This window comes from Chionomys nivalis, chromosome 5 (assembly GCF_950005125.1).
Source record: "Chionomys nivalis chromosome 5, mChiNiv1.1, whole genome shotgun sequence".
NCBI lineage: Eukaryota > Metazoa > Chordata > Mammalia > Rodentia > Cricetidae > Chionomys > Chionomys nivalis.
In genome coordinates this window covers 12099706-12109581 of record NC_080090.1, presented here as the reverse complement: position 1 = coordinate 12109581, position 9876 = coordinate 12099706, and positions in this window count along the sequence as shown.

Genomic DNA, 9876 nt, shown 5'->3' with positions numbered 1-9876 from the left:
GTTCATCTTTATCCTTCCTAACCCCTGTGCAAGCCTGGGTGCTAACAGAGTCTTCAGCTCCTGGACTGACAAAGGTGGGGGGGGGGATTCCTATCTGGAGTCAAGTCGTGCACCTCACTGGAATCTCCTGTTACTGCTCCATTCTCCAGGCATGGGCTATAGTTTTGTCGTGTTTTAAGGCCTCCTGTCCAGAGCTCTGCATTCAGGTCTCCAATGTTGGTCCTCTTGCCTGATTTAAAAAAAAGAAAAAAAAAATGACCAAAAGCAACTTATGAATGAAAGAAGGAATTTATTTGGCTTCGGGTTCTACAAAGGATAAGAGTCCATCACGGCTCCTTTTTAAGGTCAAATTTTCATGGCAGGAAGACATGGCAACAAGTGACAGACATGGCGGCAGGAAGGGGAAGATGGGCGCTCACATCTCAACTATGAGCAGGAAGTAAGGTGAGACGTAAACACAAGTCCTGCCCTAGTGACATGCTTCCTCCAGCAAGGTTCCCAGACTGCTGTCCCTGGAGACCAAGCATTCAAGCCTACAGGAGACAGTTGTCAGTCAAAGCACCACACCTGGGGAACTGGGGAGCCGGGGGAGGGGATGGTAGAAATGGTAGAAAGGTGGCATGCTCTCTCTGGACTTTCAAGAATGTAGAAAAAAAGGAAAACCATTTGGCAGAGCTGAGCAGTGGGTGTTGTGTGGCCTGGTGTCCGCATCTCTTCTAGGCCATAAAACACTGATGCAGGCAATGGAGCAGCACCTTAGGGGACAGCTAAACTTTGTTGGTTTTAGTTTTCAGTCCTCATATTTGTGGCAAGTACACAAAGAGGTTGGAAGGCAGCTCGGTTCTTGCTCACAAGCCTGAAGACCTGATTTAGGATCCGCAGAATCTACGGAAATGCTGGGTAGGCTAAGCAACTTTCCTGTAATTCAGCCTTAAAAGGTGGGAATGAGATCCTGAGAGCAAGCTAACGTGGTTTGATTGGGAGAGCCTGCCTCAATAAAGTGGGACAGTGATCAAGGATGATCCCTGACATCAAAATCCCCCGTGAATAAACGTGTATACACATGTATACATATATACATACATGTATACACATGTATACATATATACATAAATGTACAACGGAAAAAAGTGCTGTAAATGAAAATAATGGAGAGATTTAAAAATATTTTTGACTGGTGAATGAGAAATTCATATACTGTAGATGGTTCAGAAACTCTGAACAGCCAAACCTACCAGTTCAAGTTGATGTCTGCACCAAACATAGGCTGTCTCTCTCCATACCTCTCTTCAGCCCGTTCTGTTTCTCTCTAAACTCAACAGAAGTGACAGTCGGTGGGATTTTCCAAACAGAAAACATTGGTGAAAGTGACTGTCTTCTCCATAAATAACAATGATGATGGTGTAAGACCCATGCCCCGAGAATCATAGGGCATAGCTCTTTCTTTCCAACTGTTACCTTTCAGGATACAGAATAATTCATCTACATGCTCTCCTAATCCCTGAGCCATCGTTCAAGACCCCCAAAAGATGTTAGGAAATATGTACAGCTTTTACCTTTGGGAATCCTGTGCTTTTGTTTGTCTGTTTTTTTTTTTAATCTATTAATTCAGTGAGTTTCTAGCTCACTATCGTTAGAATCCAACATCTTAAAAGGATATCTTGATTCAAATTTTCTATTCTCCCTCTTGGGTGTAAGTTTGCATGTAGAAAATGTATCGTTTCCATCTAGATCTATACCACAGGCCAAGTGGGAGATTTTTTTGGTTTTACTATTGCATGACTCATAGAAGGAAACTTTAAGACACAAAAGAAACTTCTGATCAAACATGCCAGACTGAACTCTTGTGTTTGCTTTCACTTTTTTGCTCATGCAAAAGTAGAGATTGCCTAAAAGACATAAGCCTGAAAGAGCGATGAGAAGGAGGAGAGCAGTGTAACAGAATTTAGGAAGTAGAAACGTAAGGAGAGGTGCTTACTAATAAAGAGCAGAAACAACCTGCAGTGAGGCAAAGGGACAGAAGCTCAGAGATCAGTGGCATTGCACCTAAGTGTGGTGCAGATGGAAGGATGGAATGAGTCTGCATAGGATCAGTTAGGACCCCAGAGTCCCTGCTCCTCCACCAATAAAGACAGCCTTTCTGCAGTTAGCAACTGGGGTCAACACCGGGAAGCCAAGGATACTGTCAGTATTATCCCTTCTTATCATAAATATACTATGCTTGAAATGCAGACAGACATGTTTGTGTCTTTCTGTAGAGTCCACATTTGTTGAATAACAATAAATGCATAGTATTTAGCAGTTTTAATGAAAGCAATTTTTTAATGTAATCTGCCTACCTGGGCAAGATGAATGCAGGTTCTTTTATCCTAATTTTAATTGATAATATTAACTCTCAACACATCACACACAGTAAGTATGTCTACATGCATGCACATTTGGTTTACAAAATGTATACGCGTTAGAGAACCTATTGAAGACTTGAAGGGTTTCAGAAGTAATTCTGTATTGACAACAGACCAGACCAGTGTCAAGAGGGAGCTGCTGCTGAACCCGGGGGGTGGGGACAGGCTTAGAGAGTGAAACTACAGAGCTCAATTGTGAGGGGAAAGATGAAGACTCAGAGCAGAAAACTGGGTGATGGAGGAAGGTCATTTGTCAATAAACAAACTGCCTTGGCCCATTTGATAGGCTACCCTTTAGGTGGGTGGAGTAGACAGAATAGAATGCTGGGAGGAAGAGGAAGTGAGCTCAGATGCAAGGCAGCTCCTCTCAGAGACAGATGCCATGCTCTCCTCTCCAGAGCAGACGCGATGAAACTCCAACCCAGGATGGACGTAGGCTAGAATCTTCCCGGTAAGCACACATTGGGGTGCTACACACATGAATAGAAATGGGCCAAGCAGTGTTTAAAAGAACACAGTTTGTGTGTCATTATTTCGGGGCATAAGCTAGCCAGGCGACCATGAGCCGGGCTGTGGGAAGAGGCCCACAGCCCCTACTACAACTGGGAGTCTGGGTGCAGATCCAGACAGGCAAACAGGGGAGGGTAGTTGAATAGGTGCATTAACAGCAGAGGACTTGGTCAAGCCAGAGCTCCAGAGACTAGGGACTCCACTGCCTGTCAACCTTTGATGCAGAACATAGGTTGGTGTAGGTATGAAAAGTTTGGGGCCTGGTTTCCATGATGCAGCTTTAACATACTGTATGTACCATTACAGTTCTAATTCACCCAAGTAAACTTACAAGGGTAGATGCCTTTCTGTTCCCATGAATAAGTCATTTATCACTCTCTAGTGAAGTGTGGTACCTGACAGATGGTGCAGTTTCTGGGTCTACCCAGGGAAAGCAATCATCTTTCTCTCTCAAAATGGAGCCAGAAGTTGCATTTAAAATGGAGTCTCCTAGGGAAAGATGGCCCCAAAAGCCACTGTTTTCTGTTTATTTTACGCATGAATGTTTTATGTGCATGAACAGTTGTGGAATGTTGTGGAATATTTTACACTGTGTGAGGATGTACTGCTGTGATTGGTTTAATAAAGAGCTGAATGGCCAATAGCTAGGCAGGAGAGGATGGGCGGGATTTCTGGGGAGAGAGCAGAAGGGGAGAAGGAGTCTAGGTGCTCACAATTACCAGTCAGACTTGGAGGAAGAAGGGTGGGCAGTGCAGAGATGAGGTAATGGCACATGGCAGAATGTAGATTAATATAAATGGGTTCATTTAAGAGCTGTTGAGAACAAACCTAAGCTAAGGCTGAGCTTCCATAATAACTCTCCATTTCGTTATTTGTGAGCTGGTGGCCAAAAGAAAAGTCCAGCTACAATGCACCATTCATGCCTGGTACCCATGCACGTCAGAAGAAGGTGCTGGATGACCCCGAACTGGAATTAAGGATGGTTGTGAACCGCTACATGGATGCTGAGAACCAAACCCAAGTACTCTGCAAGAGCACCAAGTGCTTTTAACTGCTGAACCATCTCTCCATCCCCAAACCAGTGTTTTATACAGTACAAAATAATGAAGAGTAGGAAATACCTTGATCTCAACATGAGTCCACCAGCTAATCCCCAGCTGCTAAATGCTTCACAGCTTCCAGAATAGTGCAACCAGCCCATGAGAGTCAAATAACAAAGGTAAGGGCCTCACAATCCTTGTGTATCTGGCTCCTGTTGGTGATGGCGTCCAATCTGAAACCCTCCGGCAGACTGGAAGATTCATCTTGGAGAAACTGACCAACGTAGGAGAAAAGGCACAGATACCCACTATGGAGGGTACTAGCCCTGTCCTGCCCAGGCTATCCTTCCCAAAACTCCACCACAACTCAAAGGCGCTGCTTTGTTAGGGTTCCTATTGCTGTGAAGAGACACCATGACCACAACAAATATTATAAAGGAAAACGTTTAATTTGGATGGCTTACATTTTCAGGCGTTTAGTTCATTATCATCATGGTGGACATGGTGGCAGGCAGGCAGATTTGGTGCTGATCATAAGGCAACAGGAAGTGAACTGAGATACTGGGTGTGGCTTGAGCATTTCAAAGCTTGGCTCTGAGACCAAAGCCTGCTTCCACAGTGACACACTTCCTCCAACAAAGCCACACCCACTCAACAACAAAATCACACCTCCTAATAGTGTCACTCCCTTTGGGGACTATTTTCTTTCAAATCACCACAAACTCCAACTACCTTCTCAGTGTCTCCCCTCTGGTTTTTCAAGGCAAGGTTTTTTTGTGTTGCCTCAGCTGTCCTAGAACTAGCTGTGTAGACCCTGCCAGCTTGTGCCTCACTCTTAAGTACACAATAGCAGATGATTATGTAATAATATCAAGTTAATCTATTAGGAGAAAACAGAAGAAATTTAGAAAACTGGAAGTACTGGCAGCCTAATATCCACACACTAGGATCCCAGAAGAAGTAAGGAGAGAGTTATTAAAGATTGACTCAAGAGAATGCCCCAACTTTAGCAACACGCATTTCCAGATGTTTCTAGGCTCAGCATCAAAGTCTTTTGGGTCTGTGGTGCAATGTTAGCACCCTTTGAAGAAGGGACCCAAAAGTCATGCAGGAATTTAATGTGTGTGTGTGTGTGTATACATATAGTGTACAATGAATCAGAAATCAAAATAGCATCAAATTTCTCAGTAACAGTGAAACTAGAAAAATGCAACAGTATTCAAACTCAGGGTGGGGGATTATTTTTACCTCAAAAATGTCTACCTAGCCGTGTATTCAATCAGGGAAAAGGTGGAATAATGACATTTTCAGACAGACAGTGTGAAGCTGTTGTAATAGGAGCGGCCGCCCACGCGGCTAGCTTTATACCCAGAATAATTACACGGAAACTGTATTCTTTTAAACACTGCCTGGCCCATTAGTTCCAGCCTCTTATTGGCTAGCTCTTACATATTGATCTAACCCATTTCTAATAATCTGTGTAGCTCCACAAGCTGGCTTACCAGGAAAGATCTTAACCTGCGCCTGTCTGGAGTGGGAGAATCATGGCGACTCCTGACTCGGCTTCTTTTTCCCAGCATTCTGTTCTGTCTACTCCGCCTACCTAATTTTCTGTCCTATCAGGGCCAAGCAGTTTTCTTTATTAATTAACCAATGAAAGCAACAGATAAATACAAGACCCACCTCCATCATACAGCCAGAATGATATTATGACTGACACAGAGAAAGCTTCCTCTGTTAGCAGAGATTCATTACTAAGAAGTAGAAGAGAACTCTAAGGAGTCTGGGAATGTTAACTGTGGGGAGGAACTGCTCTCTCTGGAGAAGATGAAAAGAGGGAAGGGGAGAGACAAGAGGAGGAGAGAGATGATGAGAATCTATACACCAAGAAGGAGTGGGTTTGGAAGAGCCCCCAGCCAAAGCTGGAATTCAGCCCTCATTTCAGAGGGTGTGGCACCACCCGTGGGCAGTGGAAAAGTTCACTGGCTGTGGGTATTTAGTCTAAGTCGTCAAATTGTGGGAAGAGATTGATGACCACGTCCGTGGGGGACTTTCATGATCATGTTGATTGAAGTTGGAAGATCCGCCCACTGTGAATGCCACCATTCCCTAGGCAGGGTGTCCCCGGCTGTGGAAGAGTGGGGAGAGTGAACCGAACACAGGCAGGCACTCTTGGATCCTTGTTCCGGAGCATGAACATGAACGTGACATGACAGCTCCTCAAGCTCCTGGTGCTATCATGGTTTCCCAGCCTGGAACTGTGAGTTAAACCCTTTGTTCCGTGTGTTCCTTTTGTCAGGGGATGCTTATCACGACAACAGGCAAAGAAACAGACAGTTGGGTGTCTGGGGCCACAGCAGGTCCTCAGGAGACCACCCACTGAGATGTGGTGACGTGGAGCAAGCACCTCTGGGTTGAGACAGGAACCGATGGGGAAGTGCAACCCGGGCACCATGAAGAGAAGCCCTTTCCTGCCCTGTTTTGCAGTGGAGAAACGTTCACAGGATCCAATTCCAGCATACAAGCCTGTTCCTAGAGAGCTAATAGAAATGGCAATCCACCAAAAGGAAGTAAATTAGGAAAGAGGAACAAACAAGATTCTAGGGATAAGATTGGGATATAGCTCAATCCATAGTGTGCTTGCCTGGCACGGCCCTGACTTACATGTCCAGCATCACACCAAATGTGCTGATAAATTAAGTGAGTAGAAGAAGAAGGTACAAAAGTTTAGAATGATCCTCTGCCACTTAGCGAGTTTGAGGCCAGCTTAGGTCACATGAGACTGTCAAAAAAGAAAAGAAGGAAGGAAGGCGTGCTGGCTAGTTCTGTGTCAGCTTGGGAAGAGGGACCCATGATTGAGAAAATGCTCTATTAAATTAGCCTGTGGCAAGCCTGTGGTACATTTTCATCATTGATGATTGGTTTGGAAGGACCCAGATGACATGGTCCACTTCAGTTCCTGTCTCCTGATTTCCTGCCCAGTTATCTTTGGTCACGATGCTTTATCGCAGCTATACAAACCCTAACTAAGCAGGACAAAGGCAAGAGAGAACACTTAGGCTGATGACGAGAAGAAGGTGAGGTGAATTCCAGGATGATGATAGGGAAGATCCGGCAAGGGTGGGAGCAAGCAGGACTCAGAGGCAGGCGGATCTCTGTGAGTTCGAGACCAGCCTGGTCTACAAGAGCTAGTTCCAGGACAGGCTCCAAAACCACAGAGAAACCCTGTCTCGAAAAACCAAAAAAAAAAAAAAAAAAAAAAAAAGAGGGAAGAGAAGAAGGAAGGAGAGACAGACAGACACTGCAACCCTGGGAAGTCGTAGGCAGACGTCGACGGTGCTTCTATAATTCCAGAGCACTAACCGTTGGCAGCAAGCCACCGCAAGGAAGGGTGTGGAGTAACTTCTCTTCCTGACGGTCAAAAGGACCCAGTCAGGGTCAGACTTCCAGCCTGCAGAGCCATGAGATGATAAGAACTGTCCTATACAGTGGTCTCGGCACGCCTGTCATTATGATTGACAGCCCACTCCCTCACAGAGCTTTCTGTGTTGCAAATATTATCCGGAATCAAGATAGTTACAGCATGCCTCTACTGAGTGAAATTCTTTATAGCATCATGCATGTGCGTGTAGTTATTGTGGAAAGTTATGAGGAGAGAAAATACAAAGAACATGACCTATTCGGACTGATTACATTTGCTTATTAACTAGGGTTGTAAAAGATAAGACTCAATCAAACTGTCCATTCCTTTCTAAGAAGTTCCAGTCTTTTCTCTTAGTTTAATCCATCCACGCTCTGTCACTACAACAAAATACCAAAGATGGGAATTTACCAAGAGGAAAGATTTCTCTCAGATCTGCTGACTCTGGTGGGGGAGGGCAGAGGACATAATGGGAAAGAATGTATATCCAAAGGCGAGACCAGACATAAGGCCCTCACTGGAGTGAGCAGACATAATCATCTTGCTGTAGTATACAGAGCTATAAGAAAAATCTCTGCTTATAAATATCCAACTTCTCATGGGAACTAACTCCCTGCATGAGACTATCATTAATCCCGTCTAAGGACAATGCCCTGATTCCTTTCTACCAGGCCTTGTCTCTCATTTCCACCCCTTAAAACATTTCTTCCACTCTGTGTGTGTGTGTGTGTGTGTGTGTGTGTGTGTGAGAGAGAGAGAGAGAGAGAGAGAGAGAGAGAGAGAGAGAGGAAGACAGACAGACAGACAGATAGACAGAATGCATGTTTATGTGGAGACCATAGTTGATCTCAGATGTTATTCCTCAGGAGACAATCACCTACTTTTATGAGCTAGGCTCTCCTACTGGGACTGAGGCCCCTTCAGCTTGGCTGATCAGTGAGCTCTAGAGATCCCCCTGTCTCTGCCACCCCAGTGCTGGAATTCCAGCCGTGCCGCACCAGACCTTGGTTTACATGAATTACAGGGGATTGAACGCAGGTCCTCACGCTGTCAGAAAACACTCTACTAAACTGAGGCATCCGCTGCTCCTAATGTTGCTACAATGGGACCAAGACTCTGGTATATGGACCCTGGAGAGAGAGAAAAAAAACCAAGCCATAGCAGTTTGTAAGTTTTCTTAAAATCCCACCAACCGCATACAGCTGTGTTTGGATTCCCAAGGCTCTATCCTTTCAGGCAAGAGTAAGCCTGCCTTTGAATCATATAAATATTCCCTGCTAAAAAAATAAAAAATAAATAAATATTCCCTGCTGTTAGGTGCCAGAGGCCTAAGCTAGGCAACACTCTCCTAAGACCTGTGAATTGTTCAGAGTCCAATTGGTTTAGGGATCAGTGGATACAAACAGAATTGAGAATGTCTATGTAGCACAGAAGAAATTTTAATAAGTTTGTGTATCATGCACAGTTAATTAGATGTCAATCCTTGATGAGTGTGTCTTACACACAGTAAACCACACATGTCAATCAGTGGTGTGTCTTCATGCACAGTAAACCAGATGTCAATCAGCAATGAGTGTGTTTCATGCACAGTAAACCACAGATGTTGGCTGATGGTGTGCGTGTGTTGTGCACATTAAACCATAGATGTCAATCAACAGTGACTGTTTCCCACTAAACTGCAGGTGTCAATCATTAGTGAATGTATCTCACAGTAAGCTACAGTTATCTCTAGGACCTAGGGACCATTTCTGTGCACAGTTGCCTAGCCTGAAGACCTGGAAGAGCCTTCCTCTTCTTCCCAGTGTTAAGAACTTCAGTTCAGACCTTAGAATGTGTAAGTTCAAACCAAGTTAAGGATTGTGATACAGCTATACTGATAACTAGCTCAAGATGAAAGACAGCTTTTCTTTGATTAACCTTGGTGTTGGAGGCAAAAACAGGAATCTATGAGCATAAATTATTATCCATAAAATTGACTCAATTTTCCATTTCATTTGGTTCATATAAGCATGATCTAAACCATAAGGTAAAAAAATAGCCCTTAAAACCTTTGTTAAAAGGTCATTTTTCCAAAGCTACAGTGAAACCCTGTCTTGGGGGGAAAAGAAGACAATTTTTATCTAATGGCCATGTATACCATCACAACAGTGATGACAGATGGGATTGGCACTGTTGGGAGAAGCCATGTGGTGGACGGCACACAGGTCAGGCGCAGCTGGCTCAGTTCTTTCCTCAACCTCAACCTCAGAGGCTTTCAGCCTGGTCTGTGTTGTGAATCTCCTCAGGAATCCAGAGAAGCTATGAAGTCCTTATCTGAAAAGTTTTCAAATAATGTGTTAAAACGAAAAATTATACAAAACTAAAGGAAAGAAGCCAATCACATTAAAATGCAATTTCTAAAATATTTTTAAATTTGTGATCCTACAGCATGTGCATTTCACTATTGACATATTAAATATCAGGATGCAATGGTGAATACTTCAATCACTGGGATGTTTTT